Below are 9638 nucleotides of genomic sequence, written 5' to 3' on the forward strand. Positions count from 1 at the left end.
GGCAGGAGGACAAGGAGGGGGAGTAGGTGAGGCAGGAGGAGGAGGCAGATGAGGATGGGGAGTAGGTGAGGCAGGAGGAGGAGTCGGATGAGGAGGGGGACGAGGGGGAGTAGGAGGGGAAGTAGGGGGACGAGGAGGGGGAGTAGGTGAGGCAGGAGGAGGAGGCGGACGAGGAGTACGTAAAGCAGCCCGGAGTAGAGCACCTCTTTCTTCTCCTTGCCCCTCTGATGCAGTGCTTCACCATGCTCAGGAGGAGGAAACAGAGGATGGGGATTAGGCGTGGGAGGAGGAGGACGAGGAGGATTTTGTGGAGGAGGCGATGGAGGATGAGGAGGAGGAGGTGGTGGAGGCCGCCGCCGCCGAGAGGAGGCTGGTTGGTCGTCAGATTTTTGAGGGTAGGGATGGACCCTCACGGGTGACAAAGCACCACGAGGTGAGCGGTTTGCAACCGAGTGGTTCGACTATCAGCACTACTTCCAGAGGGAAAGTGTGGCTGTGTGGTCCTTCAAAGATTCCAAGACGTCCATATGTGCATAGAGACGTGTTGATTAAACCAATGGGAGAGAAGTAAGTGGTTATCTTGACTCATCCCATATAAATTGTACCTTTTGTCATTTCCTCACATATAATATGACTTCACTCTTCGTAATGCAGAAGCTTAGTAAAAGGCGGTGAGAGGCGTTTGCCACGGTCACCGAGTGGCATCATTGGGGGTCTTTGTAGGTTAAATTACCCTTGACTGCTCACTTTACCGAACGGTATCATTGAGCCATCTTGGTCATGGGATCACTACAAACTTGCACCGGATTTCCTGGATATGCGTCAGTGGGTTTATGATAACAGAGCCATGCGAGTGGTCAACGATTTCTGGGTAAGGCCTTTCAAACACCTAAATGTCAATACCAAAAGGTTTAAATTTGCCATAGTCATGATTTAACCCTTCTCACATGTATGCATCTTTGTAAGATTTCTATACATGCGTTGAGGGTCAGAAGGATCGTGAAAATGTGGTGGTTGATAATATTGCCAAGAAACTAGTCCATGACATGCACTATGAGGAGCGCGTCCGGTTAGTGGTCAAGTATCACGCGGACTATCTCAACCATAGGATTTCCAAACAGGAGGCTCGAGGGATGCATCTTTGACGGGACAATTACTTCAAGGCAATTGACGATGGATGCTTGCTATTCCCTACATTACCGCAAAATTAGAATCCTTACTAAGATGTATTTGTTTAATTTATAGGTGATTCCTCGGTGGTGCGCTGACAAACGTCCGTGCTGGGAGAAGATCGTCGAACGGTGGACAGATCCAAGGTGGCAGGATGAACACAAAGCAATATCTGAACAACGTAATTTGATGAGGGGTCGAGGACACCGTAAAGGCAACCTCACCATCCCAGGTGTCATCTCAAAACATGTAGGCAACCACATCCTTTTCTTTTCATCATGTTCTCTTTCATTTGTGAGCATTCCCTTGATTGTTTGGATCGCTTTCTTTTGCAGAAAGAAGACACTGGCAAGGATATCACTTACTTCGAGGCATGGACCATCAAACGTACCAAAGACGACAAGGACAAGGACCCTCTCCACCTAGAGAGGGACTGGATCAGCTCTAAAGCCCGGTCAGATGGAGAGAACTACACCAAAAAATTGAAGGAGACGTACGGGCCTGATGCTGATCCTCACGTGCTACCGCTTGACCCTCTTGTGGCCATTGTCATGGCAGGCGATAGACCGAATGGCCGGATGGCGGTTCACCTCAATTCTGTCATAACCTCCTCCCTTCCGAGAGTCAACACGCTCCGTGTTATGAGTACTGGCTCTACTCCTACCGTAGAGCATCACGTACCACATTCCGTGAGCATTATTGAGGATATTCAGGTCAGTGATTCTTCATTGATCCTTCATGGTCCTGCATATTTGCATTTCAACATGAATGACATTTGCATTGCCATATTGTAGACTCGACTGATTGACACCAAGAAAGAACAAGATGAAAACCGGGCCAAGCTGAAGGCACAAGATGATCTAGTGAAGTCTTTACAACATATGGTGGCCAATCTTTATTCCATGCAAGGCCAACCAGTGCCAGAGATGCCACCGGCGCCAGAGTGGATCATTGTGAGTTTCCTTCAAACTATTTCTATCACCATTTTTGGCATTACCATATGCATTCATCTCACTATTGGGTCAATCCATCATAGCTCAACCCATCACAAGGGTCGAACAATGTTCCGGTAGTTCCACCTCAATTTGGTGGAGTTGGGGCAACAAACGGAATGATGCCTTCTAATGTTGATGTTATCACTCCGATTGATGGAGTTGGGGCAGCAAACGGAATGATGCCTTCTAATGTTGATGTTATCACTCCGATCTCCAAAATCGCGTGAACTTCATGTTATGTTATGTTTGAAACTGTTCCTTGTATGTTGAGAACTCTTGCATCTTGAGACTTGTAAACTTGTGGTAGTCGAGTGACTTCACTACTATTTCACCTTTTATGCACTATTGCTTTTATGTGGAATGTTTTTGAGAATCAATCATTGCTTCTTTTGTTCAATAATGCCTATATGTGACATGTTCTATGTGTGATGAACTATATGCTGCTGTTGTATATGTTTCGCTATAGGAAAGAAACAGAAACATGAAAAAAAGGCTCCTGGGCACACCATTACCGAGGGTGGCTCTCGGCAATGACTGTGAAACTGGACCAGAATGCACCCTTTATCGAGAGGCCTCTCGGTAAACGTGTACCAACCAGTAGAACCTAACACCTTTACCGAGAGGCCTCTCGGTAAACGATAATAACCTATGGTGCCCGTGACAACTTTACCGAGAGGGGTGCTCGATAAAGGGAAAAGGATTGCCGAGGTTGGCTCTCGGCAAAGTTGGCCCTCGGCCTCCTAGTGGTTCTCTTTGCTGAGAGGGGCACCTGGCAAAGTTGGCCCTCGGTCTGTTCTCGTGGTCCCACATGTCAGGAGTTGACACGTGTCAGCCTCCTAGTGGTTCTCTTTGCCGAGAGGGGCTCTCGGCAAAGTTGGCCCTCGTCCTGTTCTCGTGGTCCCACATGTCAGGAGGTGACACAAGTCAGCCTCCTACTGGTTCCCTTTGCCGAGAGGGCCTCTCGGCAAAGTTGGCCCTCGGCCTGCTCTCGTGGTCCCACGTGTCAGGAGGTGACACGTGTCAGCCTCCTATTGGTTCTCTTTGCCGAGAGTGGCTCTCAACAAAGTTGGCCCTTGGCCTGTTGTCGTGAACCCACATGCCATGAGGCTACACGTGTCAGCCTCCTACTGGTTTTCTTTGCCGAGAGTTGCTCTCGGCCAAGTTGTCCCTCGGCCTGTGGTCGTGGGGCCACATGTTAGGAGGCGACATGTGTCAGCCTCCTAATGGTTCCCTTTGCCGAGAGTGGCTCTCGGCAAAGTCGGGGCTCGGCCTGTTGGCGTGGACCCACATGTCAGGACACGACACGTGCCTAGTATTTCTTTTTGCCGAGAGTGGCTCTCGGCAAAGTTTATGTGGTCCCACATGTCTGGAGCTAACGGACTTATCCGTTAGCTGCTTTATTTTGCCGAGACGGGCTGTTTAGCTCTCGGCAAAGGCTTTGCCGAGTGCCCGTGTTATGGCTCTCGGCAAATTCCTGTTTGCCGAAGAGGTTTACACCGGGTGGCTTTTGCCGAAGGTGACACTCGGCAAAGGCGTTGCCGGCGGTTTTTGGGCGTTTGCCGAGTGTCTGTGGCACTCGGCGTATAGGGCGATTCCAGTAGTGACTGTTGATAGTCTGGTCCGGTCTATCAACGTGACCGATGGTGTGAAGGCCGGATTTTTCATCAATATCCTGGCACTTGTGGAATCTGCGGTAGAGAAGGTCATTGCATTTAGTCAGTACATTACTTCCCACGAATTTTTTGGAAAGTCTATTGGTTAAGACAAGTGGCTGGCAAGTATTAGAGTTCTTTGTGATCCGTGCTGATAATAAATCTACTTCAGAAGATAGAGAACTGACAATGGATCAGTTTAACAACTCTATTGATGCAAAAGTCTTGTTTGGCTCTACCAAGGCATGCCGGGAGGGCATCTCCCTGGTGGGCGCATCAAGAGTCGTCATTCTAGATGTTCACTTGAACCCCTCTGTTACATGTCAAGCAATCGGGTCGGCATACTAGCCTGGGCAACAAAAGAAAGTGTTGGCTCGTAGCAGCTGATTCTCTGGAGAACACCTATGAAACTGCATTCAAGAAGGTGATACCAAAGCTGTGGTTTGAATGGAGCGAGCAGTGCTGCAAATTGAAGGACTTCCAGCTAAAGAAGTTGATATCCACAACAGCGGGGATGAGCTGCTGGACAACAGGACGATGTGCTAGGACATCAAGGCTTTTTGTATGCAAGGTGAAGGCAGGCTGGTTGTTGTACGTACACCATGTATATATGGCTTTTCGATCGTTCGAGATTGTCCTTGTTGTCAAGTAAGGCTCCTCTAGAACCAAAAGTAAGAGGAAACATACTTGACTTGGTACATCTTTACAGATACCTTATATTGGTTCTTATGGGCCTTCTCTTCCTTCACATGCATCAAACACTCTACATGTTGAAAGTCTCCCATCCAACTGTACTAGACAGGAGCTTGCACGTATCCCTTTATGCATATGATTCTCTTGCTATTTTTTTGTCATTTTGTAGATAACTAAACAATATTTTATGTTTATGTCCTTACCAATCTATGTCTCAATCTTTAACTTTCTGTTTTTGTTTTCACCATTTAGTGCTTCAGCTCCTTGATTCTTGCTTCTCTACATATATTTTGCCCTTTTACCGGGTTCTGTGAAGTAAGGCTGATCAAAGAGGATATAATAGTAGACACCTAATAGCTTATGTTGCTTAGAAACTCTTGCCCCAGCGTTTTCTGCCATGAAGTCTCTGCTAGGTGACTATAACATTTTTGTCATCCTAAGGTGTGTCTCCTACATTCTAGTATCCTACTTAATACTAATGTCACTCAATCTTTTGAAGTGTTGTTTGTACATCCTTTGCATCGATATCATTGTGTGCCTAAATTGTGACTCTTATGTAAGTACTTATGGTAGTTGTCAATCCTTGTTGGTTGTTTCAATATTTGGTTGCACAACTTTCATGTTCTTACTGAGCTAGAGTTAACATTCTAGAATCTGCATGCATGATACATCCAATTGCCATGTTCTTTTCTGCTATGTTTCACTTCCAATAAGTTATGTGTCTAGTATTTTTTATGTGTCATACATCTTTCCTTATATGAATTTATTCATGTGATACCCAGCATCTGGCAGATAACTTTAACCTAAATGTTGTGACAAGTGCCTCGTATTGCTACCACTATTTTTCGTTTCTTTAGTATTTTAGCACATCAAACTTTGTTCCCTAGATGATCAATTTCAGGCTTTCTACTATTAGCGTAATACTTTATATGTGACTCACTATCGTACTATAGTACATATTTTCAAATATGAGCGTATAGCATGAAGTTGATACTTGTTGAGTTGTGGGCTTCAAACAAAATGTGATGCTTCCTTTTGCATGTTATTTGTTTGACATACATTACAAGTACTCGCTCAAATTGGACCTTCAATTATTTGCTGGTCTAAGGTAAACTGAAGCATCTTTGTGGGTTTCGGTTTCTTTAATATCAATCTAAAACCTTCAATTTGCAACTGCTTCCTTTGCTTTTGTTTCCTCATGAACGAGAATGGACAACTTGATTGTTTCTTCGGCCTTACCTGATATGCTATGATGAGCCTATATTTGAAATGGAATTGGTATTATAAGTTGCATGTTGTATGAGATGCTCTAGTTTGTTATTTCGTATTGTAACTTATCATGTATCTGCGTGACCCATACAAAACAGTATGCGACAGTGGACCAAACATTCAAACTTTTGCGAGCATCGAAAGGTTTTTTTATTACCAAAAGTAAAGGTTTATGTCTGGTGAGCGTATTATGCCTGTCTCCAGTCTCATGGATTGACATCAATATTTGGAAAATTGATGCCTTTTGCAATCACTTGAGATGGAATTTGCCATGAAAGAGATCATGTAGCTTTTATATGTACGGTTAAATACTTTTTGTATCAAAATAGTTGGAATAGCTCAGTTGGCCAGAGCGTGTGGCTGTTAACCACAAGGTCGGAGGTTCAAGCCCTCCTTCTAGCGAGTTTTTTTCTACTTTTCGTGCATGTCCGATACAAAAAGAAAACTAAATGTATTCTTTTAGTATCATGTATTTGTACTATACACTCTAATTATAGTTGTCGGATTCTTCCTACACATAGCTATTTATCCCATCATTCCTTGTATAGACCCCCTAACATATTCTTTGTGTCGGTCATGTCATGTGCTTATTTAAATATGAACTCAATAATGTTCGGTAATTTTTTTAGTTTCTATGAACAAAACAGCATGAAGGACTGCCTCTATAATGATCAATGGCCATAATTAAGCATGTAGCTTTGAAGACCTGGAGATTTTAGTACATATTGAACATTTCAACTGCTTCTTTTAATTTGCGATGGTAAATAATAGGGTATTAGTATGCCATCTTGACAGTTGGTACAACCACTCAAGTGTTCTTGCTTTTGCCATTCAAATTTGACTACATAGAACTAGGACCCTTCTGTCCGGAATTTCTGGATCTAATTAAAATAAACTTTTCTACATCTAAGGACTGTACTACAGTTTAGTTAGTCCAGTGCTTACCATGTTTTGCCTGTGTATATGCAAAATACATTTAGTTATATTTCTGGTTGAAGAGAAAGGTTGGGCGACACTAACTACAGTGTCAAGATGCTTGCATTGTCTTTAACTTACTTTACATGTTAGTACAATACTAGTTACCGGATTCCATCACTCATGTTTTTAGATATTATGGAATGATGGCTATATCAGATCGTGATCCCTTTACAGTCGTATTTGTCCAAAAGAATTCTTTATTTGGCTCCTACGTTCCTCATGAGCTAGTGTTGTTGAAGAAATCGTCAAGAATATATGACTTAGTGTATGTTGCTTCTCTCAAAAGTGGAAGCACAACTCTTTTAAGGTGCGTTGTTTCCGTGCATTTTACAAATGACAGGTATGTGAGGATAAACAATGGTAGGATGTGGAACATGCAATTTGCGCTCAAATTTTTACTTTCCTTTTTGAAACGGAACAGTTTGTGCCAAAATTTGATCAATAAGCTGTTCTATTCAACGAACGGTGGGATGTTTTGCACTTTTTCAAGTCTACCTTTCTATTTTTACCGTGTCTTGCTTTTAGTACAAATAATAGATAGATAGATGACGTGGCTTGGCTACATTGTGCAAGACATGGGTTTAGTAACAAATACGGAACTTTGGATTATCATTATTTCATTTTTTTACATGGTATTCGTGAAATTTAAATGTATCATTGGAACAATCAATTAACATTGTGTTTACCTCATGTCAGGCATCAAGGTCAAGATCATATTTTTGTGAAATGCGTTAAAGGATTCTGATGATATTGTCATTAGTGATGTTAGAGTCGCTGAAGAACTCATTGCGTTAGACATTTCTATTCATCCAAGACATGAAAAGCAGATGAGAGCACATCAGTTGGCAGGTTTCCACTTTCTGTTTAAAAATTTAGTCTCTGACAAATCAGGAGGTACCATTCTAGCTCATGCCCCTGGTTCGGGGAAAACATTTATGCTGATTAGTTTCATTCAGAGCTTCCTGGCAAAGTATCCCTCTGGAAGGCCTCCTGTTGTACTTCCTAAAGGCATATTAGGTACATGGAAAAGGGAATTTCAACGGTGGCAAGTGGAGGACATACTACTGTATGATTTGTATTTGTCAAGGGTGACAAAGCAGATCAGTTGGAAATCCTTAACTCTTGGCAAGCCAATAGGAGTATCCTCATGGTTGGATACACTCGGTTCTCTTGGATCATTGACAGTGATGGGGGTGGCACCGTTGCAGCTTCTGGAACATGTTGCTTATGTTCCCTAACCTACTTATAATGGATGAGGCCCATACAGCTTGGAATGAGTCGACTAATGTGCTAGAATCACTACGCAGAGTACATACTCCATGTTAGTCCTATCTGATACACTTTCTCAGAATCACGTCGCAGAAGTGTTCAACATCTTGAACCTTGTATGCCCAAAGTTTTTTAAGATAGTATCATCTTGACTGTATAATGAGTCAAGTATCAATATCAGCTCGCAGGATTTCAAAAGGAGTCACTGATAAATTCACCAAGTCAGTGAAAGAGACCCTGCTGCAATGACGATAACTTCACAAGGAAAGCACATGTTATTAGAAGTCTCGGAGAACTAACAAAATACGTGCTTCACTACTACAAGGGTGATATTTTGGATAAACTACCTGGCCTAGTAGACTTCAGTGTCTTCTTGAAACTCAGTCCCAAGCAAAAAGAAATCGTTCATAAGTTGAAAGCCTTTGAGAAGTTCAAAAAACCCGCAGTAGGAACTGCCATGTACTTCCCCGTCCCATAATGTTCTGGAACCTCGACTAGTGGGATAGCGCAAGCACCATGGCCGGCAAGGTGGAGCGGCCGGAGCGGACATTCACCCGGGCGCTGGCAGTAGCGGTTGTTCTGATTGCTATCAGTTACCTGCTGCCGGACGCACCGCCGGATACCTGTGTCAATGGCTACTTGGCCGACGCCGCAGGCACGTACAAATGCCGCTTAGTATCAGAATTATTACAGGTTGTTCTTATCGTTGTGGGGCAAAAGTTTTTCATCATTTTGTTTGTTCTCATTCTCCTTTGCTTCCTTTGTTTTTTATCATGTGCCGACACAAACGTCTTATATCTTGAGACGAAGGTAATAGCAATCATCTATCTTATACATTAGAGACAAAAACATAGGATATCTATGTATCAATATACGTACTGCCGCCTCCTTGCAAATAAATATATATACTTGCTGCCGCCGCTCATATTCCTTTGTATCTGTGCCTAGTTTTTTTCTTGGTCGATATTGTTGGGCTTATACAACGGTCTCCTTACATGAGGGTATACGTCACATTTCTGAAACATGTTTTTCTTCTGTGAAATTGCTAATCAGGGAAATTCTAGTTTTATGATGTGCATCTAGCTTAACTTTAGTGATTATACTATTTTATATTAATGGGTTTATGCAAAAAATGTATAAAATATATGCTCTCGGAGTTTGCAGAGGGTTTTACACAAAATCCATAGTTTCTTCTCTTTGCTTACTCCGAAAAGATGCTAATTTTGCAAAGTTTCATCGATGTTCCCATGATATAAAATGTACACTTGCATAGTAAAAAACACTTATTTTGCGTGCCTGAATAACTTATATATATTGACTACTCAAATTCTAGGTTTATTGTTTTTCCATCTGAGACACGTAGTATGTTGTTCCACCAAATGTTGCAAGTGTACATGTTAAATCACGACGAACACTATTTAATATATTTTAAAAATATCATGACTTTGAAGAGTGAGCGCAAAGAGGGCGATATATGGATTTTGCATGTAAGTCCACTTTGGAGTATTGGATTCTATATCAAAGTTGACTAGGTTTTTCTATGCCTGCAATTCTAAAATGTGATACTCCCTTTGATCAATATTAATTGATACTGCTTTAGTACAACTTTGTA

At 42.6% G+C, this 9638-nt stretch overlaps 1 non-coding gene across 1 annotated transcript; it reads left to right on the forward strand.

Annotated features, from left to right (window-relative positions):
* Positions 1-6107: 6107 nt before the first annotated feature.
* TRNAN-GUU lies at positions 6108-6181 on the forward strand. Its single transcript has one exon. It is a non-coding gene; the product is annotated as a tRNA-Asn (tRNA).
* The last annotated feature ends 3457 nt before the right edge of the window (positions 6182-9638 follow it).

This window comes from Triticum dicoccoides, chromosome 5A, assembly GCF_002162155.2.
Source record: "Triticum dicoccoides isolate Atlit2015 ecotype Zavitan chromosome 5A, WEW_v2.0, whole genome shotgun sequence".
Classification (NCBI taxonomy): Eukaryota; Viridiplantae; Streptophyta; class Magnoliopsida; order Poales; family Poaceae; genus Triticum; species Triticum dicoccoides.